At 46.7% G+C, this 17,294-nt stretch overlaps 49 non-coding genes across 49 annotated transcripts; all 49 read right to left on the bottom strand.

Moving 5' to 3' along the window:
- Positions 1 to 478: 478 nt before the first annotated feature.
- On the bottom strand, positions 479 to 551 carry TRNAV-CAC (transfer RNA valine (anticodon CAC)). Its single transcript has one exon. It is a non-coding gene; the product is annotated as a tRNA-Val (tRNA).
- Positions 552 to 668: 117 nt separating this feature from the next.
- TRNAV-UAC (transfer RNA valine (anticodon UAC)) lies at positions 669 to 741 on the bottom strand. The gene has a single exon. It is a non-coding gene; the product is annotated as a tRNA-Val (tRNA).
- A 119-nt stretch (positions 742 to 860) lies between these two features.
- TRNAV-AAC (transfer RNA valine (anticodon AAC)) lies at positions 861 to 933 on the bottom strand. Its single transcript has one exon. It is a non-coding gene; the product is annotated as a tRNA-Val (tRNA).
- A 598-nt stretch (positions 934 to 1,531) lies between these two features.
- Positions 1,532 to 1,604, bottom strand: TRNAV-CAC (transfer RNA valine (anticodon CAC)). Its single transcript has one exon. It is a non-coding gene; the product is annotated as a tRNA-Val (tRNA).
- Positions 1,605 to 1,721: 117 nt separating this feature from the next.
- TRNAV-UAC (transfer RNA valine (anticodon UAC)) lies at positions 1,722 to 1,794 on the bottom strand. Its single transcript has one exon. It is a non-coding gene; the product is annotated as a tRNA-Val (tRNA).
- Positions 1,795 to 1,913: 119 nt separating this feature from the next.
- Positions 1,914 to 1,986, bottom strand: TRNAV-AAC (transfer RNA valine (anticodon AAC)). Its single transcript has one exon. It is a non-coding gene; the product is annotated as a tRNA-Val (tRNA).
- A 598-nt stretch (positions 1,987 to 2,584) lies between these two features.
- Positions 2,585 to 2,657, bottom strand: TRNAV-CAC (transfer RNA valine (anticodon CAC)). The gene has a single exon. It is a non-coding gene; the product is annotated as a tRNA-Val (tRNA).
- Positions 2,658 to 2,774: 117 nt separating this feature from the next.
- On the bottom strand, positions 2,775 to 2,847 carry TRNAV-CAC (transfer RNA valine (anticodon CAC)). Its single transcript has one exon. It is a non-coding gene; the product is annotated as a tRNA-Val (tRNA).
- A 117-nt stretch (positions 2,848 to 2,964) lies between these two features.
- Positions 2,965 to 3,037, bottom strand: TRNAV-UAC (transfer RNA valine (anticodon UAC)). Its single transcript has one exon. It is a non-coding gene; the product is annotated as a tRNA-Val (tRNA).
- Positions 3,038 to 3,156: 119 nt separating this feature from the next.
- On the bottom strand, positions 3,157 to 3,229 carry TRNAV-AAC (transfer RNA valine (anticodon AAC)). The gene has a single exon. It is a non-coding gene; the product is annotated as a tRNA-Val (tRNA).
- A 598-nt stretch (positions 3,230 to 3,827) lies between these two features.
- TRNAV-CAC (transfer RNA valine (anticodon CAC)) lies at positions 3,828 to 3,900 on the bottom strand. The gene has a single exon. It is a non-coding gene; the product is annotated as a tRNA-Val (tRNA).
- Positions 3,901 to 4,017: 117 nt separating this feature from the next.
- On the bottom strand, positions 4,018 to 4,090 carry TRNAV-UAC (transfer RNA valine (anticodon UAC)). The gene has a single exon. It is a non-coding gene; the product is annotated as a tRNA-Val (tRNA).
- A 119-nt stretch (positions 4,091 to 4,209) lies between these two features.
- Positions 4,210 to 4,282, bottom strand: TRNAV-AAC (transfer RNA valine (anticodon AAC)). Its single transcript has one exon. It is a non-coding gene; the product is annotated as a tRNA-Val (tRNA).
- Positions 4,283 to 4,880: 598 nt separating this feature from the next.
- On the bottom strand, positions 4,881 to 4,953 carry TRNAV-CAC (transfer RNA valine (anticodon CAC)). The gene has a single exon. It is a non-coding gene; the product is annotated as a tRNA-Val (tRNA).
- A 117-nt stretch (positions 4,954 to 5,070) lies between these two features.
- TRNAV-UAC (transfer RNA valine (anticodon UAC)) lies at positions 5,071 to 5,143 on the bottom strand. The gene has a single exon. It is a non-coding gene; the product is annotated as a tRNA-Val (tRNA).
- A 119-nt stretch (positions 5,144 to 5,262) lies between these two features.
- TRNAV-AAC (transfer RNA valine (anticodon AAC)) lies at positions 5,263 to 5,335 on the bottom strand. The gene has a single exon. It is a non-coding gene; the product is annotated as a tRNA-Val (tRNA).
- Positions 5,336 to 5,933: 598 nt separating this feature from the next.
- On the bottom strand, positions 5,934 to 6,006 carry TRNAV-CAC (transfer RNA valine (anticodon CAC)). The gene has a single exon. It is a non-coding gene; the product is annotated as a tRNA-Val (tRNA).
- A 117-nt stretch (positions 6,007 to 6,123) lies between these two features.
- On the bottom strand, positions 6,124 to 6,196 carry TRNAV-UAC (transfer RNA valine (anticodon UAC)). The gene has a single exon. It is a non-coding gene; the product is annotated as a tRNA-Val (tRNA).
- Positions 6,197 to 6,315: 119 nt separating this feature from the next.
- Positions 6,316 to 6,388, bottom strand: TRNAV-AAC (transfer RNA valine (anticodon AAC)). The gene has a single exon. It is a non-coding gene; the product is annotated as a tRNA-Val (tRNA).
- A 598-nt stretch (positions 6,389 to 6,986) lies between these two features.
- TRNAV-CAC (transfer RNA valine (anticodon CAC)) lies at positions 6,987 to 7,059 on the bottom strand. Its single transcript has one exon. It is a non-coding gene; the product is annotated as a tRNA-Val (tRNA).
- A 117-nt stretch (positions 7,060 to 7,176) lies between these two features.
- On the bottom strand, positions 7,177 to 7,249 carry TRNAV-UAC (transfer RNA valine (anticodon UAC)). Its single transcript has one exon. It is a non-coding gene; the product is annotated as a tRNA-Val (tRNA).
- Positions 7,250 to 7,368: 119 nt separating this feature from the next.
- TRNAV-AAC (transfer RNA valine (anticodon AAC)) lies at positions 7,369 to 7,441 on the bottom strand. Its single transcript has one exon. It is a non-coding gene; the product is annotated as a tRNA-Val (tRNA).
- A 598-nt stretch (positions 7,442 to 8,039) lies between these two features.
- On the bottom strand, positions 8,040 to 8,112 carry TRNAV-CAC (transfer RNA valine (anticodon CAC)). Its single transcript has one exon. It is a non-coding gene; the product is annotated as a tRNA-Val (tRNA).
- Positions 8,113 to 8,229: 117 nt separating this feature from the next.
- TRNAV-UAC (transfer RNA valine (anticodon UAC)) lies at positions 8,230 to 8,302 on the bottom strand. Its single transcript has one exon. It is a non-coding gene; the product is annotated as a tRNA-Val (tRNA).
- Positions 8,303 to 8,421: 119 nt separating this feature from the next.
- On the bottom strand, positions 8,422 to 8,494 carry TRNAV-AAC (transfer RNA valine (anticodon AAC)). The gene has a single exon. It is a non-coding gene; the product is annotated as a tRNA-Val (tRNA).
- Positions 8,495 to 9,092: 598 nt separating this feature from the next.
- TRNAV-CAC (transfer RNA valine (anticodon CAC)) lies at positions 9,093 to 9,165 on the bottom strand. The gene has a single exon. It is a non-coding gene; the product is annotated as a tRNA-Val (tRNA).
- A 117-nt stretch (positions 9,166 to 9,282) lies between these two features.
- On the bottom strand, positions 9,283 to 9,355 carry TRNAV-UAC (transfer RNA valine (anticodon UAC)). The gene has a single exon. It is a non-coding gene; the product is annotated as a tRNA-Val (tRNA).
- A 119-nt stretch (positions 9,356 to 9,474) lies between these two features.
- Positions 9,475 to 9,547, bottom strand: TRNAV-AAC (transfer RNA valine (anticodon AAC)). The gene has a single exon. It is a non-coding gene; the product is annotated as a tRNA-Val (tRNA).
- A 598-nt stretch (positions 9,548 to 10,145) lies between these two features.
- Positions 10,146 to 10,218, bottom strand: TRNAV-CAC (transfer RNA valine (anticodon CAC)). Its single transcript has one exon. It is a non-coding gene; the product is annotated as a tRNA-Val (tRNA).
- A 117-nt stretch (positions 10,219 to 10,335) lies between these two features.
- On the bottom strand, positions 10,336 to 10,408 carry TRNAV-UAC (transfer RNA valine (anticodon UAC)). The gene has a single exon. It is a non-coding gene; the product is annotated as a tRNA-Val (tRNA).
- A 119-nt stretch (positions 10,409 to 10,527) lies between these two features.
- TRNAV-AAC (transfer RNA valine (anticodon AAC)) lies at positions 10,528 to 10,600 on the bottom strand. The gene has a single exon. It is a non-coding gene; the product is annotated as a tRNA-Val (tRNA).
- Positions 10,601 to 11,199: 599 nt separating this feature from the next.
- TRNAV-CAC (transfer RNA valine (anticodon CAC)) lies at positions 11,200 to 11,272 on the bottom strand. Its single transcript has one exon. It is a non-coding gene; the product is annotated as a tRNA-Val (tRNA).
- A 117-nt stretch (positions 11,273 to 11,389) lies between these two features.
- TRNAV-UAC (transfer RNA valine (anticodon UAC)) lies at positions 11,390 to 11,462 on the bottom strand. Its single transcript has one exon. It is a non-coding gene; the product is annotated as a tRNA-Val (tRNA).
- A 119-nt stretch (positions 11,463 to 11,581) lies between these two features.
- TRNAV-AAC (transfer RNA valine (anticodon AAC)) lies at positions 11,582 to 11,654 on the bottom strand. Its single transcript has one exon. It is a non-coding gene; the product is annotated as a tRNA-Val (tRNA).
- Positions 11,655 to 12,252: 598 nt separating this feature from the next.
- TRNAV-CAC (transfer RNA valine (anticodon CAC)) lies at positions 12,253 to 12,325 on the bottom strand. Its single transcript has one exon. It is a non-coding gene; the product is annotated as a tRNA-Val (tRNA).
- A 117-nt stretch (positions 12,326 to 12,442) lies between these two features.
- Positions 12,443 to 12,515, bottom strand: TRNAV-UAC (transfer RNA valine (anticodon UAC)). Its single transcript has one exon. It is a non-coding gene; the product is annotated as a tRNA-Val (tRNA).
- A 119-nt stretch (positions 12,516 to 12,634) lies between these two features.
- Positions 12,635 to 12,707, bottom strand: TRNAV-AAC (transfer RNA valine (anticodon AAC)). Its single transcript has one exon. It is a non-coding gene; the product is annotated as a tRNA-Val (tRNA).
- A 598-nt stretch (positions 12,708 to 13,305) lies between these two features.
- On the bottom strand, positions 13,306 to 13,378 carry TRNAV-CAC (transfer RNA valine (anticodon CAC)). The gene has a single exon. It is a non-coding gene; the product is annotated as a tRNA-Val (tRNA).
- A 117-nt stretch (positions 13,379 to 13,495) lies between these two features.
- Positions 13,496 to 13,568, bottom strand: TRNAV-UAC (transfer RNA valine (anticodon UAC)). The gene has a single exon. It is a non-coding gene; the product is annotated as a tRNA-Val (tRNA).
- A 119-nt stretch (positions 13,569 to 13,687) lies between these two features.
- TRNAV-AAC (transfer RNA valine (anticodon AAC)) lies at positions 13,688 to 13,760 on the bottom strand. The gene has a single exon. It is a non-coding gene; the product is annotated as a tRNA-Val (tRNA).
- Positions 13,761 to 14,358: 598 nt separating this feature from the next.
- TRNAV-CAC (transfer RNA valine (anticodon CAC)) lies at positions 14,359 to 14,431 on the bottom strand. Its single transcript has one exon. It is a non-coding gene; the product is annotated as a tRNA-Val (tRNA).
- A 117-nt stretch (positions 14,432 to 14,548) lies between these two features.
- Positions 14,549 to 14,621, bottom strand: TRNAV-UAC (transfer RNA valine (anticodon UAC)). The gene has a single exon. It is a non-coding gene; the product is annotated as a tRNA-Val (tRNA).
- Positions 14,622 to 14,740: 119 nt separating this feature from the next.
- On the bottom strand, positions 14,741 to 14,813 carry TRNAV-AAC (transfer RNA valine (anticodon AAC)). The gene has a single exon. It is a non-coding gene; the product is annotated as a tRNA-Val (tRNA).
- A 598-nt stretch (positions 14,814 to 15,411) lies between these two features.
- TRNAV-CAC (transfer RNA valine (anticodon CAC)) lies at positions 15,412 to 15,484 on the bottom strand. The gene has a single exon. It is a non-coding gene; the product is annotated as a tRNA-Val (tRNA).
- Positions 15,485 to 15,601: 117 nt separating this feature from the next.
- TRNAV-UAC (transfer RNA valine (anticodon UAC)) lies at positions 15,602 to 15,674 on the bottom strand. Its single transcript has one exon. It is a non-coding gene; the product is annotated as a tRNA-Val (tRNA).
- A 119-nt stretch (positions 15,675 to 15,793) lies between these two features.
- TRNAV-AAC (transfer RNA valine (anticodon AAC)) lies at positions 15,794 to 15,866 on the bottom strand. Its single transcript has one exon. It is a non-coding gene; the product is annotated as a tRNA-Val (tRNA).
- Positions 15,867 to 16,464: 598 nt separating this feature from the next.
- TRNAV-CAC (transfer RNA valine (anticodon CAC)) lies at positions 16,465 to 16,536 on the bottom strand. Its single transcript has one exon. It is a non-coding gene; the product is annotated as a tRNA-Val (tRNA).
- Positions 16,537 to 16,653: 117 nt separating this feature from the next.
- TRNAV-UAC (transfer RNA valine (anticodon UAC)) lies at positions 16,654 to 16,726 on the bottom strand. The gene has a single exon. It is a non-coding gene; the product is annotated as a tRNA-Val (tRNA).
- Positions 16,727 to 16,845: 119 nt separating this feature from the next.
- On the bottom strand, positions 16,846 to 16,918 carry TRNAV-AAC (transfer RNA valine (anticodon AAC)). Its single transcript has one exon. It is a non-coding gene; the product is annotated as a tRNA-Val (tRNA).
- Positions 16,919 to 17,294: the final 376 nt, after the last annotated feature.

Raw genomic sequence — 17,294 nt, 5'->3', positions numbered from 1 at the left:
TTCTCAAAACAGCCGCTACTGCCAAGAAACTGTGAGTCATATACGTCAGCTCTAGCTTTTCTACACCTGTTTCTCAACAGCTCAGCTGAAGATATACACCAATGGTCTTCAGGTTTTCCAGGTCAGCTGACTAGGCAGGAGAGCCAAAGTCCACATTCCCATTGCCTTTGGGTCCAGAAAGTAAGTATATCTAAACACTTAGAGCAATAGGCAGCAGGTTTTGCTGCTCAACTCACATAGGGTCTGCAGTGAAAATTTCCCTGTGTGGGACAAGATAACCAGCTCACCTAAAAGCTTCAAGCAAGGGTTTTCAAGTACTCCTTGTCAACTCACACTCCAGGAGATGAAGAACTGACATTGTGGGGAATGCACGGAAACTCTGACGGAGATGTGCAAATTTCACGTACGGCTGTTACACGGGAAAGGCGTGGGACAAGTGTTGAGTCAACCTATGCGGGAAAAAGTTAAAGGTAAGCATTGTTTCTGCCCGGTTTTGAACCGGGGACCTTTCGCGTGTGAGGCGAACGTGATAACCACTACACTACAGAAACCCTTTCTTGCTAGTTTTTGTGTCTTCCAAGCTGTAGGTCTATGCTAAAGTACAATGGGTGAAAAAATCAGAGGAAAGCGGCGTAGACTGTGGCTAAAATCACAAACGAGGTGCATTGTGTTTCTGCCCGGTTTCGAACCGGGGACCTTTCGCGTGTAAGGCGAACGTGATAACCACTACACTACAGACACCTAATCTTGGGATTTTTTTCGTGTCTTCCAACCTGAAAGTCTATGCTAAAGTACAATGGGTGAAAAAAGTAGCGGAAAGCGGCGCAGACTGTGGCTAAAAGAACAAATGAGGTGCATTGTGTTTCTGCCCGGTTTCGAACCGGGGACCTTTCGCGTGTTAGGCGAACGTGATAACCACTACACTACAGAAACCCACCACGGCTGCCTGCTTTCGGATGTGAGGTCGGAAGCACTGGTCACCTCGTGGGTTACTTTTTGTTTCTGGTTTTTTCATAGCTTGAGTTTCCTTTACCTTCCTTGCAGATTAAAACATTCTCAAAACAGCCGCTACTGCCAAGAAACTGTGAGTCATATACGTCAGCTCTAGCTTTTCTACACCTGTTTCTCAACAGCTCAGCTGAAGATATACACCAATGGTCTTCAGGTTTTCCAGGTCAGCTGACTAGGCAGGAGAGCCAAAGTCCACATTCCCATTGCCTTTGGGTCCAGAAAGTAAGTATATCTAAACACTTAGAGCAATAGGCAGCAGGTTTTGCTGCTCAACTCACATAGGGTCTGCAGTGAAAATTTCCCTGTGTGGGACAAGATAACCAGCTCACCTAAAAGCTTCAAGCAAGGGTTTTCAAGTACTCCTTGTCAACTCACACTCCAGGAGATGAAGAACTGACATTGTGGGGAATGCACGGAAACTCTGACGGAGATGTGCAAATTTCACGTACGGCTGTTACACGGGAAAGGCGTGGGACAAGTGTTGAGTCAACCTATGCGGGAAAAAGTTAAAGGTAAACATTGTTTCTGCCCGGTTTCGAACCGGGGACCTTTCGCGTGTGAGGCGAACGTGATAACCACTACACTACAGAAACCCATTCTTGCTAGTTTTTGTGTCTTCCAAGCTGTAGGTCTATGCTAAAGTACAATGGGTGAAAAAAGCAGAGGAAAGCGGCGTAGACTGTGGCTAAAAGCACAAATGAGGCGCATTGTGTTTCTGCCCGGTTTCGAACTGGGGACCTTTCGCGTGTAAGGCGAACGTGATAACCACTACACTACAGAAACCTAATCTTGGGATTTTTTTTGTGTCTTCCAACCTGAAAGTCTATGCTAAAGTACAATGGGTGAAAAAATCAGCGGAAAGCGGCGTAGACTGTGGCTAAAAGCACAAACGAGGTGCATTGTGTTTCTGCCCGGTTTCGAACCGGGGACCTTTCGCGTGTTAGGCGAACGTGATAACCACTACACTACAGAAACCCACCACGGCTGCCTGCTTTCGGACGTGAGGTCGGAAGCACTGGTCACCTCGTGGGTTACTTTTTGTTTCTGGCTTTTTCATAGCTTGAGTTTCCTTTACCTTCCTTGCAGATTAAAACATTCTCAAAACAGCCGCTACTGCCAAGAAACTGTGAGTCATATACGTCAGCTCTAGCTTTTCTACACCTGTTTCTCAACAGCTCAGCTGAAGATATACACCAATGGTCTTCAGGTTTTCCAGGTCAGCTGACTAGGCAGGAGAGCCAAAGTCCACATTCCCATTGCCTTTGGGTCCAGAAAGTAAGTATATCTAAACACTTAGAGCAATAGGCAGCAGGTTTTGCTGCTCAACTCACATAGGGTCTGCAGTGAAAATTTCCCTGTGTGGGACAAGATAACCAGCTCACCTAAAAGCTTCAAGCAAGGGTTTTCAAGTACTCCTTGTCAACTCACACTCCAGGAGATGAAGAACTGACATTGTGGGGAATGCACGGAAACTCTGACGGAGATGTGCAAATTTCACGTACGGCTGTTACACGGGAAAGGCGTGGGACAAGTGTTGAGTCAACCTATGCGGGAAAAAGTTAAAGGTAAGCATTGTTTCTGCCCGGTTTCGAACCGGGGACCTTTCGCGTGTGAGGCGAACGTGATAACCACTACACTACAGAAACCCTTTCTTGCTAGTTTTTGTGTCTTCCAAGCTGTAGGTCTATGCTAAAGTACAATGGGTGAAAAAAGCAGAGGAAAGCGGCGTAGACTGTGGCTAAAAGCACAAACGAGGTGCATTGTGTTTCTGCCCGGTTTCGAACCGGGGACCTTTCGCGTGTGAGGCGAACGTGATAACCACTACACTACAGAAACCCTTTCTTGCTAGTTTTTGTGTCTTCCAAGCTGTAGGTCTATGCTAAAGTACAATGGGTGAAAAAAGCAGAGGAAAGCGGCGTAGACTGTGGCTAAAAGCACAAACGAGGTGCATTGTGTTTCTGCCCGGTTTCGAACCGGGGACCTTTCGCATGTAAGGCGAACGTGATAACCACTACACTACAGACACCTAATCTTGGGATTTTTTTCGTGTCTTCCAACCTGAAAGTCTATGCTAAAGTACAATGGGTGAAAAAAGTAGCGGAAAGCGGCGCAGACTGTGGCTAAAAGAACAAATGAGGTGCATTGTGTTTCTGCCCGGTTTCGAACCGGGGACCTTTCGCGTGTTAGGCGAACGTGATAACCACTACACTACAGAAACCCACCACGGCTGCCTGCTTTCGGACGTGCGGTCGGAAGCACTGGTCACCTCGTGGGTTACTTTTTGTTTCTGGTTTTTTCATAGCTTGAGTTTCCTTTACCTTCCTTGCAGATTAAAACATTCTCAAAACAGCCGCTACTGCCAAGAAACTGTGAGTCATATACGTCAGCTCTAGCTTTTCTACACCTGTTTCTCAACAGCTCAGCTGAAGATATACACCAATGGTCTTCAGGTTTTCCAGGTCAGCTGACTAGGCAGGAGAGCCAAAGTCCACATTCCCATTGCCTTTGGGTCCAGAAAGTAAGTATATCTAAACACTTAGAGCAATAGGCAGCAGGTTTTGCTGCTCAACTCACATAGGGTCTGCAGTGAAAATTTCCCTGTGTGGGACAAGATAACCAGCTCACCTAAAAGCTTCAAGCAAGGGTTTTCAAGTACTCCTTGTCAACTCACACTCCAGGAGATGAAGAACTGACATTGTGGGGAATGCACGGAAACTCTGACGGAGATGTACAAATTTCACGTACGGCTGTTACACGGGAAAGGCGTGGGACAAGTGTTGAGTCAACCTATGCGGGAAAAAGTTAAAGGTAAGCATTGTTTCTGCCCGGTTTCGAACCGGGGACCTTTCGCGTGTGAGGCGAACGTGATAACCACTACACTACAGAAACCCATTCTTGCTAGTTTTTGTGTCTTCCAAGCTGTAGGTCTATGCTAAAGTACAATGGGTGAAAAAAGCAGAGGAAAGCGGCGTAGACTGTGGCTAAAAGCACAAATGAGGTGCATTGTGTTTCTGCCCGGTTTCGAACCGGGGACCTTTCACGTGTAAGGCGAACGTGATAACCACTACACTACAGAAACCTAATCTTGGGATTTTTTTAGTGTCTTCCAACCTGAAAGTCTATGCTAAAGTACAATGGGTGAAAAAAGCAGCGGAAAGCGGCGTAGACTGTGGCTAAAAGCACAAACGAGGTGCATTGTGTTTCTGCCCGGTTTCGAACCGGGGACCTTTCGCGTGTTAGGCGAACGTGATAACCACTACACTACAGAAACCCACCACGGCTGCCTGCTTTCGAATGTGAGGTCGGAAGCACTGGTCACCTCGTGGGTTACTTTTTGTTTCTGGCTTTTTCATAGCTTGAGTTTCCTTTACCTTCCTTGCAGATTAAAACATTCTCAAAACAGCCGCTACTGCCAAGAAACTGTGAGTCATATACGTCAGCTCTAGCTTTTCTACACCTGTTTCTCAACAGCTCAGCTGAAGATATACACCAATGGTCTTCAGGTTTTCCAGGTCAGCTGACTAGGCAGGAGAGCCAAAGTCCACATTCCCATTGCCTTTGGGTCCAGAAAGTAAGTATATCTAAACACTTAGAGCAATAGGCAGCAGGTTTTGCTGCTCAACTCACATAGGGTCTGCAGTGAAAATTTCCCTGTGTGGGACAAGATAACCAGCTCACCTAAAAGCTTCAAGCAAGGGTTTTCAAGTACTCCTTGTCAACTCACACTCCAGGAGATGAAGAACTGACATTGTGGGGAATGCACGGAAACTCTGACGGAGATGTGCAAATTTCACGTACGGCTGTTACACGGGAAAGGCGTGGGACAAGTGTTGAGTCAACCTATGCGGGAAAAAGTTAAAGGTAAGCATTGTTTCTGCCCGGTTTCGAACCGGGGACCTTTCGCGTGTGAGGCGAATGTGATAACCACTACACTACAGAAACCCTTTCTTGCTAGTTTTTGTGTCTTCCAAGCTGTAGGTCTATGCTAAAGTACAATGGGTGAAAAAAGCAGAGGAAAGCGGCGTAGACTGTGGCTAAAAGCACAAACGAGGTGCATTGTGTTTCTGCCCGGTTTCGAACCGGGGACCTTTCGCGTGTAAGGCGAACGTGATAACCACTACACTACAGAAACCTAATCTTGGGATTTTTTTCGTGTCTTCCAACCTGAAAGTCTATGCTAAAGTACAATGGGTGAAAAAAGCAGCGGAAAGCGGCGTAGACTGTGGCTAAAAGCACAAACGAGGTGCATTGTGTTTCTGCCCGGTTTCGAACCGGGGACCTTTTGCGTGTTAGGCGAACGTGATAACCACTACACTACAGAAACCCACCACGGCTGCCTGCTTTCGGACGTGAGGTCGGAAGCACTGGTCACCTCGTGGGTTACTTTTTGTTTCTGGTTTTTTCATAGCTTGAGTTTCCTTTACCTTCCTTGCAGATTAAAACATTCTCAAAACAGCCGCTACTGCCAAGAAACTGTGAGTCATATACGTCAGCTCTAGCTTTTCTACACCTGTTTCTCAACAGCTCAGCTGAAGATATACACCAATGGTCTTCAGGTTTTCCAGGTCAGCTGACTAGGCAGGAGAGCCAAAGTCCACATTCCCATTGCCTTTGGGTCCAGAAAGTAAGTATATCTAAACACTTAGAGCAATAGGCAGCAGGTTTTGCTGCTCAACTCACATAGGGTCTGCAGTGAAAATTTCCCTGTGTGGGACAAGATAACCAGCTCACCTAAAAGCTTCAAGCAAGGGTTTTCAAGTACTCCTTGTCAACTCACACTCCAGGAGATGAAGAACTGACATTGTGGGGAATGCACGGAAACTCTGACGGAGATGTACAAATTTCACGTACGGCTGTTACACGGGAAAGGCGTGGGACAAGTGTTGAGTCAACCTATGCGGGAAAAAGTTAAAGGTAAGCATTGTTTCTGCCCGGTTTCGAACCGGGGACCTTTCGCGTGTGAGGCGAACGTGATAACCACTACACTACAGAAACCCTTTCTTGCTAGTTTTTGTGTCTTCCAAGCTGTAGGTCTATGCTAAAGTACAATGGGTGAAAAAAGCAGAGGAAAGCGGCGTAGACTGTGGCTAAAAGCACAAACGAGGTGCATTGTGTTTCTGCCCGGTTTCGAACCGGGGACCTTTCGCATGTAAGGCGAACGTGATAACCACTACACTACAGACACCTAATCTTGGGATTTTTTTCGTGTCTTCCAACCTGAAAGTCTATGCTAAAGTACAATGGGTGAAAAAAGTAGCGGAAAGCGGCGCAGACTGTGGCTAAAAGAACAAATGAGGTGCATTGTGTTTCTGCCCGGTTTCGAACCGGGGACCTTTCGCGTGTTAGGCGAACGTGATAACCACTACACTACAGAAACCCACCACGGCTGCCTGCTTTCGGACGTGAGGTCGGAAGCACTGGTCACCTCGTGGGTTACTTTTTGTTTCTGGTTTTTTCATAGCTTGAGTTTCCTTTACCTTCCTTGCAGATTAAAACATTCTCAAAACAGCCGCTACTGCCAAGAAACTGTGAGTCATATACGTCAGCTCTAGCTTTTCTACACCTGTTTCTCAACAGCTCAGCTGAAGATATACACCAATGGTCTTCAGGTTTTCCAGGTCAGCTGACTAGGCAGGAGAGCCAAAGTCCACATTCCCATTGCCTTTGGGTCCAGAAAGTAAGTATATCTAAACACTTAGAGCAATAGGCAGCAGGTTTTGCTGCTCAACTCACATAGGGTCTGCAGTGAAAATTTCCCTGTGTGGGACAAGATAACCAGCTCACCTAAAAGCTTCAAGCAAGGGTTTTCAAGTACTCCTTGTCAACTCACACTCCAGGAGATGAAGAACTGACATTGTGGGGAATGCACGGAAACTCTGACGGAGATGTGCAAATTTCACGTACGGCTGTTACACGGGAAAGGCGTGGGACAAGTGTTGAGTCAACCTATGCGGGAAAAAGTTAAAGGTAAGCATTGTTTCTGCCCGGTTTCGAACCGGGGACCTTTCGCGTGTGAGGCGAACGTGATAACCACTACACTACAGAAACCCATTCTTGCTAGTTTTTGTGTCTTCCAAGCTGTAGGTCTATGCTAAAGTACAATGGGTGAAAAAAGCAGAGGAAAGCGGCGTAGACTGTGGCTAAAAGCACAAATGAGGTGCATTGTGTTTCTGCCCGGTTTCGAACTGGGGACCTTTCGCGTGTAAGGCGAACGTGATAACCACTACACTACAGAAACCTAATCTTGGGATTTTTTTTGTGTCTTCCAACCTGAAAGTCTATGCTAAAGTACAATGGGTGAAAAAATCAGCGGAAAGCGGCGTAGACTGTGGCTAAAAGCACAAACGAGGTGCATTGTGTTTCTGCCCGGTTTCGAACCGGGGACCTTTCGCGTGTTAGGCGAACGTGATAACCACTACACTACAGAAACCCACCACGGCTGCCTGCTTTCGGACGTGAGGTCGGAAGCACTGGTCACCTCATGGGTTACTTTTTGTTTCTGGCTTTTTCATAGCTTGAGTTTCCTTTACCTTCCTTGCAGATTAAAACATTCTCAAAACAGCCGCTACTGCCAAGAAACTGTGAGTCATATACGTCAGCTCTAGCTTTTCTACACCTGTTTCTCAACAGCTCAGCTGAAGATATACACCAATGGTCTTCAGGTTTTCCAGGTCAGCTGACTAGGCAGGAGAGCCAAAGTCCACATTCCCATTGCCTTTGGGTCCAGAAAGTAAGTATATCTAAACACTTAGAGCAATAGGCAGCAGGTTTTGCTGCTCAACTCACATAGGGTCTGCAGTGAAAATTTCCCTGTGTGGGACAAGATAACCAGCTCACCTAAAAGCTTCAAGCAAGGGTTTTCAAGTACTCCTTGTCAACTCACACTCCAGGAGATGAAGAACTGACATTGTGGGGAATGCACGGAAACTCTGACGGAGATGTGCAAATTTCACGTACGGCTGTTACACGGGAAAGGCGTGGGACAAGTGTTGAGTCAACCTATGCGGGAAAAAGTTAAAGGTAAGCATTGTTTCTGCCCGGTTTCGAACCGGGGACCTTTCGCGTGTGAGGCAAATGTGATAACCACTACACTACAGAAACCCTTTCTTGCTAGTTTTTGTGTCTTCCAAGCTGTAGGTCTATGCTAAAGTACAATGGGTGAAAAAAGCAGAGGAAAGCGGCGTAGACTGTGGCTAAAAGCACAAACGAGGTGCATTGTGTTTCTGCCCGGTTTCGAACCGGGGACCTTTCGCGTGTAAGGCGAACGTGATAACCACTACACTACAGAAACCTAATCTTGGGATTTTTTTCGTGTCTTCCAACCTGAAAGTCTATGCTAAAGTACAATGGGTGAAAAAAGCAGCGGAAAGCGGCGTAGACTGTGGCTAAAAGCACAAACGAGGCGCATTGTGTTTCTGCCCGGTTTCGAACCGGGGACCTTTTGCGTGTTAGGCGAACGTGATAACCACTACACTACAGAAACCCACCACGGCTGCCTGCTTTCGGACGTGAGGTCGGAAGCACTGGTCACCTCGTGGGTTACTTTTTGTTTCTGGTTTTTTCATAGCTTGAGTTTCCTTTACCTTCCTTGCAGATTAAAACATTCTCAAAACAGCCGCTACTGCCAAGAAACTGTGAGTCATATACGTCAGCTCTAGCTTTTCTACACCTGTTTCTCAACAGCTCAGCTGAAGATATACACCAATGGTCTTCAGGTTTTCCAGGTCAGCTGACTAGGCAGGAGAGCCAAAGTCCACATTCCCATTGCCTTTGGGTCCAGAAAGTAAGTATATCTAAACACTTAGAGCAATAGGCAGCAGGTTTTGCTGCTCAACTCACATAGGGTCTGCAGTGAAAATTTCCCTGTGTGGGACAAGATAACCAGCTCACCTAAAAGCTTCAAGCAAGGGTTTTCAAGTACTCCTTGTCAACTCACACTCCAGGAGATGAAGAACTGACATTGTGGGGAATGCACGGAAACTCTGACGGAGATGTGCAAATTTCACGTACGGCTGTTACACGGGAAAGGCGTGGGACAAGTGTTGAGTCAACCTATGCGGGAAAAAGTTAAAGGTAAGCATTGTTTCTACCCGGTTTCGAACCGGGGACCTTTCGCGTGTGAGGCGAACGTGATAACCACTACACTACAGAAACCCTTTCTTGCTAGTTTTTGTGTCTTCCAAGCTGTAGGTCTATGCTAAAGTACAATGGGTGAAAAAAGCAGAGGAAAGCGGCGTAGACTGTGGCTAAAAGCACAAACGAGGTGCATTGTGTTTCTGCCCGGTTTCGAACCGGGGACCTTTCGCGTGTAAGGCGAACGTGATAACCACTACACTACAGACACCTAATCTTGGGATTTTTTTCGTGTCTTCCAACCTGAAAGTCTATGCTAAAGTACAATGGGTGAAAAAAGTAGCGGAAAGCGGCGCAGACTGTGGCTAAAAGAACAAATGAGGTGCATTGTGTTTCTGCCCGGTTTCGAACCGGGGACCTTTCGCGTGTTAGGCGAACGTGATAACCACTACACTACAGAAACCCACCACGGCTGCCTGCTTTCGGACGTGAGGTCGGAAGCACTGGTCACCTCGTGGGTTACTTTTTGTTTCTGGTTTTTTCATAGCTTGAGTTTCCTTTACCTTCCTTGCAGATTAAAACATTCTCAAAACAGCCGCTACTGCCAAGAAACTGTGAGTCATATACGTCAGCTCTAGCTTTTCTACACCTGTTTCTCAACAGCTCAGCTGAAGATATACACCAATGGTCTTCAGGTTTTCCAGGTCAGCTGACTAGGCAGGAGAGCCAAAGTCCACATTCCCATTGCCTTTGGGTCCAGAAAGTAAGTATATCTAAACACTTAGAGCAATAGGCAGCAGGTTTTGCTGCTCAACTCACATAGGGTCTGCAGTGAAAATTTCCCTGTGTGGGACAAGATAACCAGCTCACCTAAAAGCTTCAAGCAAGGGTTTTCAAGTACTCCTTGTCAACTCACACTCCAGGAGATGAAGAACTGACATTGTGGGGAATGCACGGAAACTCTGACGGAGATGTGCAAATTTCACGTACGGCTGTTACACGGGAAAGGCGTGGGACAAGTGTTGAGTCAACCTATGCGGGAAAAAGTTAAAGGTAAGCATTGTTTCTGCCCGGTTTCGAACCGGGGACCTTTCGCGTGTGAGGCGAACGTGATAACCACTACACTACAGAAACCCTTTCTTGCTAGTTTTTGTGTCTTCCAAGCTGTAGGTCTATGCTAAAGTACAATGGGTGAAAAAAGCAGAGGAAAGCGGCGTAGACTGTGGCTAAAAGCACAAATGAGGTGCTTTGTGTTTCTGCCCGGTTTCGAACTGGGGACCTTTCGCATGTAAGGCGAACGTGATAACCACTACACTACAGAAACCTAATCTTGGGATTTTTTTTGTGTCTTCCAACCTGAAAGTCTATGCTAAAGTACAATGGGTGAAAAAATCAGCGGAAAGCGGCGTAGACTGTGGCTAAAAGCACAAACGAGGTGCATTGTGTTTCTGCCCGGTTTCGAACCGGGGACCTTTCGCGTGTTAGGCGAACGTGATAACCACTACACTACAGAAACCCACCACGGCTGCCTGCTTTCGGACGTGAGGTCGGAAGCACTGGTCACCTCGTGGGTTACTTTTTGTTTCTGGCTTTTTCATAGCTTGAGTTTCCTTTACCTTCCTTTGCAGATTAAAACATTCTCAAAACAGCCGCTACTGCCAAGAAACTGTGAGTCATATACGTCAGCTCTAGCTTTTCTACACCTGTTTCTCAACAGCTCAGCTGAAGATATACACCAATGGTCTTCAGGTTTTCCAGGTCAGCTGACTAGGCAGGAGAGCCAAAGTCCACATTCCCATTGCCTTTGGGTCCAGAAAGTAAGTATATCTAAACACTTAGAGCAATAGGCAGCAGGTTTTGCTGCTCAACTCACATAGGGTCTGCAGTGAAAATTTCCCTGTGTGGGACAAGATAACCAGCTCACCTAAAAGCTTCAAGCAAGGGTTTTCAAGTACTCCTTGTCAACTCACACTCCAGGAGATGAAGAACTGACATTGTGGGGAATGCACGGAAACTCTGACGGAGATGTGCAAATTTCACGTACGGCTGTTACACGGGAAAGGCGTGGGACAAGTGTTGAGTCAACCTATGCGGGAAAAAGTTAAAGGTAAGCATTGTTTCTGCCCGGTTTCGAACCGGGGACCTTTCGCGTGTGAGGCAAATGTGATAACCACTACACTACAGAAACCCTTTCTTGCTAGTTTTTGTGTCTTCCAAGCTGTAGGTCTATGCTAAAGTACAATGGGTGAAAAAAGCAGAGGAAAGCGGCGTAGACTGTGGCTAAAAGCACAAACGAGGTGCATTGTGTTTCTGCCCGGTTTCGAACTGGGGACCTTTCGCGTGTAAGGCGAACGTGATAACCACTACACTACAGAAACCTAATCTTGGGATTTTTTTCGTGTCTTCCAACCTGAAAGTCTATGCTAAAGTACAATGGGTGAAAAAAGCAGCGGAAAGCGGCGTAGACTGTGGCTAAAAGCACAAACGAGGCGCATTGTGTTTCTGCCCGGTTTCGAACCGGGGACCTTTTGCGTGTTAGGCGAACGTGATAACCACTACACTACAGAAACCCACCACGGCTGCCTGCTTTCGGACGTGAGGTCGGAAGCACTGGTCACCTCGTGGGTTACTTTTTGTTTCTGGTTTTTTCATAGCTTGAGTTTCCTTTACCTTCCTTGCAGATTAAAACATTCTCAAAACAGCCGCTACTGCCAAGAAACTGTGAGTCATATACGTCAGCTCTAGCTTTTCTACACCTGTTTCTCAACAGCTCAGCTGAAGATATACACCAATGGTCTTCAGGTTTTCCAGGTCAGCTGACTAGGCAGGAGAGCCAAAGTCCACATTCCCATTGCCTTTGGGTCCAGAAAGTAAGTATATCTAAACACTTAGAGCAATAGGCAGCAGGTTTTGCTGCTCAACTCACATAGGGTCTGCAGTGAAAATTTCCCTGTGTGGGACAAGATAACCAGCTCACCTAAAAGCTTCAAGCAAGGGTTTTCAAGTACTCCTTGTCAACTCACACTCCAGGAGATGAAGAACTGACATTGTGGGGAATGCACGGAAACTCTGACGGAGATGTGCAAATTTCACGTACGGCTGTTACACGGGAAAGGCGTGGGACAAGTGTTGAGTCAACCTATGCGGGAAAAAGTTAAAGGTAAGCATTGTTTCTGCCCGGTTTCGAACCGGGGACCTTTCGCGTGTGAGGCGAACGTGATAACCACTACACTACAGAAACCCTTTCTTGCTAGTTTTTGTGTCTTCCAAGCTGTAGGTCTATGCTAAAGTACAATGGGTGAAAAAAGCAGAGGAAAGCGGCGTAGACTGTGGCTAAAAGCACAAACGAGGTGCATTGTGTTTCTGCCCGGTTTCGAACCGGGGACCTTTCGCGTGTAAGGCGAACGTGATAACCACTACACTACAGACACCTAATCTTGGGATTTTTTTCGTGTCTTCCAACCTGAAAGTCTATGCTAAAGTACAATGGGTGAAAAAAGTAGCGGAAAGCGGCGCAGACTGTGGCTAAAAGAACAAATGAGGTGCATTGTGTTTCTGCCCGGTTTCGAACCGGGGACCTTTCGCGTGTTAGGCGAACGTGATAACCACTACACTACAGAAACCCACCACGGCTGCCTGCTTTCGGACGTGAGGTCGGAAGCACTGGTCACCTCGTGGGTTACTTTTTGTTTCTGGTTTTTTCATAGCTTGAGTTTCCTTTACCTTCCTTGCAGATTAAAACATTCTCAAAACAGCCGCTACTGCCAAGAAACTGTGAGTCATATACGTCAGCTCTAGCTTTTCTACACCTGTTTCTCAACAGCTCAGCTGAAGATATACACCAATGGTCTTCAGGTTTTCCAGGTCAGCTGACTAGGCAGGAGAGCCAAAGTCCACATTCCCATTGCCTTTGGGTCCAGAAAGTAAGTATATCTAAACACTTAGAGCAATAGGCAGCAGGTTTTGCTGCTCAACTCACATAGGGTCTGCAGTGAAAATTTCCCTGTGTGGGACAAGATAACCAGCTCACCTAAAAGCTTCAAGCAAGGGTTTTCAAGTACTCCTTGTCAACTCACACTCCAGGAGATGAAGAACTGACATTGTGGGGAATGCACGGAAACTCTGACGGAGATGTGCAAATTTCACGTACGGCTGTTACACGGGAAAGGCGTGGGACAAGTGTTGAGTCAACCTATGCGGGAAAAAGTTAAAGGTAAGCATTGTTTCTGCCCGGTTTCGAACCGGGGACCTTTCGCGTGTGAGGCGAACGTGATAACCACTACACTACAGAAACCCTTTCTTGCTAGTTTTTGTGTCTTCCAAGCTGTAGGTCTATGCTAAAGTACAATGGGTGAAAAAAGCAGAGGAAAGCGGTGTAGACTGTGGCTAAAAGCACAAACGAGGTGCATTGTGTTTCTGCCCGGTTTCGAACTGGGGACCTTTCGCATGTAAGGCGAACGTGATAACCACTACACTACAGAAACCTAATCTTGGGATTTTTTTTGTGTCTTCCAACCTGAAAGTCTATGCTAAAGTACAATGGGTGAAAAAATCAGCGGAAAGCGGCGTAGACTGTGGCTAAAAGCACAAACGAGGTGCATTGTGTTTCTGCCCGGTTTCGAACCGGGGACCTTTCGCGTGTTAGGCGAACGTGATAACCACTACACTACAGAAACCCACCACGGCTGCCTGCTTTCGGACGTGAGGTCGGAAGCACTGGTCACCTCGTGGGTTACTTTTTGTTTCTGGCTTTTTCATAGCTTGAGTTTCCTTTACCTTCCTTGCAGATTAAAACATTCTCAAAACAGCCGCTACTGCCAAGAAACTGTGAGTCATATACGTCAGCTCTAGCTTTTCTACACCTGTTTCTCAACAGCTCAGCTGAAGATATACACCAATGGTCTTCAGGTTTTCCAGGTCAGCTGACTAGGCAGGAGAGCCAAAGTCCACATTCCCATTGCCTTTGGGTCCAGAAAGTAAGTATATCTAAACACTTAGAGCAATAGGCAGCAGGTTTTGCTGCTCAACTCACATAGGGTCTGCAGTGAAAATTTCCCTGTGTGGGACAAGATAACCAGCTCACCTAAAAGCTTCAAGCAAGGGTTTTCAAGTACTCCTTGTCAACTCACACTCCAGGAGATGAAGAACTGACATTGTGGGGAATGCACGGAAACTCTGACGGAGATGTGCAAATTTCACGTACGGCTGTTACACGGGAAAGGCGTGGGACAAGTGTTGAGTCAACCTATGCGGGAAAAAGTTAAAGGTAAGCATTGTTTCTGCCCGGTTTCGAACCGGGGACCATTCGCGTGTGAGGCGAACGTGATAACCACTTCACTACAGAAACCCATTCTTGCTAGTTTTTGTGTCTTCCAAGCTGTAGGTCTATGCTAAAGTACAATGGGTGAAAAAAGCAGAGGAAAGCGGCGTAGACTGTGGCTAAAAGCACAAATGAGGTGCATTGTGTTTCTGCCCGGTTTCGAACTGGGGACCTTTCGCGTGTAAGGCGAACGTGATAACCACTACACTACAGAAACCTAATCTTGGGATTTTTTTTGTGTCTTCCAACCTGAAAGTCTATGCTAAAGTACAATGGGTGAAAAAATCAGCGGAAAGCGGCGTAGACTGTGGCTAAAAGCACAAACGAGGTGCATTGTGTTTCTGCCCGGTTTCGAACCGGGGACCTTTCGCGTGTTAGGCGAACGTGATAACCACTACACTACAGAAACCCACCACGGCTGCCTGCTTTCGGACGTGAGGTCGGAAGCACTGGTCACCTCGTGGTTTACTTTTTGTTTCTGGCTTTTTCATAGCTTGAGTTTCCTTTACCTTCCTTGCAGATTAAAACATTCTCAAAACAGCCGCTACTGCCAAGAAACTGTGAGTCATATACGTCAGCTCTAGCTTTTCTACACCTGTTTCTCAACAGCTCAGCTGAAGATATACACCAATGGTCTTCAGGTTTTCCAGGTCAGCTGACTAGGCAGGAGAGCCAAAGTCCACATTCCCATTGCCTTTGGGTCCAGAAAGTAAGTATATCTAAACACTTAGAGCAATAGGCAGCAGGTTTTGCTGCTCAACTCACATAGGGTCTGCAGTGAAAATTTCCCTGTGTGGGACAAGATAACCAGCTCACCTAAAAGCTTCAAGCAAGGGTTTTCAAGTACTCCTTGTCAACTCACACTCCAGGAGATGAAGAACTGACATTGTGGGGAATGCACGGAAACTCTGACGGAGATGTGCAAATTTCACGTACGGCTGTTACACGGGAAAGGCGTGGGACAAGTGTTGAGTCAACCTATGCGGGAAAAAGTTAAAGGTAAGCATTGTTTCTGCCCGGTTTCGAACCGGGGACCTTTCGCGTGTGAGGTGAACGTGATAACCACTACACTACAGAAACCCTTTCTTGCTAGTTTTTGTGTCTTCCAAGCTGTAGGTCTATGCTAAAGTACAATGGGTGAAAAAAGCAGAGGAAAGCGGCGTAGACTGTGGCTAAAAGCACAAACGAGGTGCATTGTGTTTCTGCCCGGTTTCGAACCGGGGACCTTTCGCGTGTAAGGCGAACGTGATAACCACTACACTACAGAAACCTAATCTTGGGATTTTTTTCGTGTCTTCCAACCTGAAAGTCTATGCTAAAGTACAATGGGTGAAAAAAGCAGCGGAAAGCGGCGTAGACTGTGGCTAAAAGCACAAACGAGGTGCATTGTGTTTCTGCCCGGTTTCGAACCGGGGACCTTTTGCGTGTTAGGCGAACGTGATAACCACTACACTACAGAAACCCACCACGGCTGCCTGCTTTCAGACGTGAGGTCGGAAGCACTGGTCACCTCGTGGGTTACTTTTTGTTTCTGGTTTTTTCATAGCTTGAGTTTCCTTTACCTTCCTTGCAGATTAAAACATTCTCAAAACAGCCGCTACTGCCAAGAAACTGTGAGTCATATACGTCAGCTCTAGCTTTTCTACACCTGTTTCTCAACAGCTCAGCTGAAGATATACACCAATGGTCTTCAGGTTTTCCAGGTCAGCTGACTAGGCAGGAGAGCCAAAGTCCACATTCCCATTGCCTTTGGGTCCAGAAAGTAAGTATATCTAAACACTTAGAGCAATAGGCAGCAGGTTTTGCTGCTCAACTCACATAGGGTCTGCAGTGAAAATTTCCCTGTGTGGGACAAGATAACCAGCTCACCTAAAAGCTTCAAGCAAGGGTTTTCAAGTACTCCTTGTCAACTCACACTCCAGGAGATGAAGAACTGACATTGTGGGGAATGCACGGAAACTCTGACGGAGATGTGCAAATTTCACGTACGGCTGTTACACGGGAAAGGCGTGGGACAAGTGTTGAGTCAACCTATGCGGGAAAAAGTTAAAGGTAAGCATTGTTTCTGCCCGGTTTCGAACCGGGACCTTTCGCGTGTGAGGCGAACGTGATAACCACTACACTACAGAAACCCTTTCTTGCTAGTTTTTGTGTCTTCCAAGCTGTAGGTCTATGCTAAAGTACAATGGGTGAAAAAAGCAGAGGAAAGCGGCGTAGACTGTGGCTAAAAGCACAAACGAGGTGCATTGTGTTTCTGCCCGGTTTCGAACCGGGGACCTTTCGCGTGTAAGGCGAACGTGATAACCACTACACTACAGACACCTAATCTTGGGATTTTTTTCGTGTCTTCCAACCTGAAAGTCTATGCTAAAGTACAATGGGTGAAAAAAGTAGCGGAAAGCGGCGCAGACTGTGGCTAAAAGAACAAATGAGGTGCATTGTGTTTCTGCCCGGTTTCGAACCGGGGACCTTTCGCGTGTTAGGCGAACGTGATAACCACTACACTACAGAAACCCACCACGGCTGCCTGCTTTCGGACGTGAGGTCGGAAGCACTGGTCACCTCGTGGGTTACTTTTTGTTTCTGGTTTTTTCATAGCTTGAGTTTCCTTTACCTTCCTTGCAGATTAAAACATTCTCAAAACAGCCGCTACTGCCAAGAAACTGTGAGTCATATACGTCAGCTCTAGCTTTTCTACACCTGTTTCTCAACAGCTCAGCTGAAGATATACACCAATGGTCTTCAGGTTTTCCAGGTCAGCTGACTAGGCAGGAGAGCCAAAGTCCACATTCCCATTGCCTTTGGGTCCAGAAAGTAAGTATATCTAAACACTTAGAGCAATAGGCAGCAGGTTTTGCTGCTCAACTCACATAGGGTCTGCAGTGAAAAT

The sequence above is a fragment of the Staurois parvus genome, unplaced genomic scaffold (genome assembly GCF_062004578.1).
Source record: "Staurois parvus isolate SC_StPar_1 unplaced genomic scaffold, SC_StPar_1.0 ptg000025l, whole genome shotgun sequence".
Taxonomy (NCBI): Eukaryota; Metazoa; Chordata; class Amphibia; order Anura; family Ranidae; genus Staurois; species Staurois parvus.
Note: the sequence above shows the minus strand (reverse complement) of the source record. Positions and strands in the feature narration are given on the sequence as shown.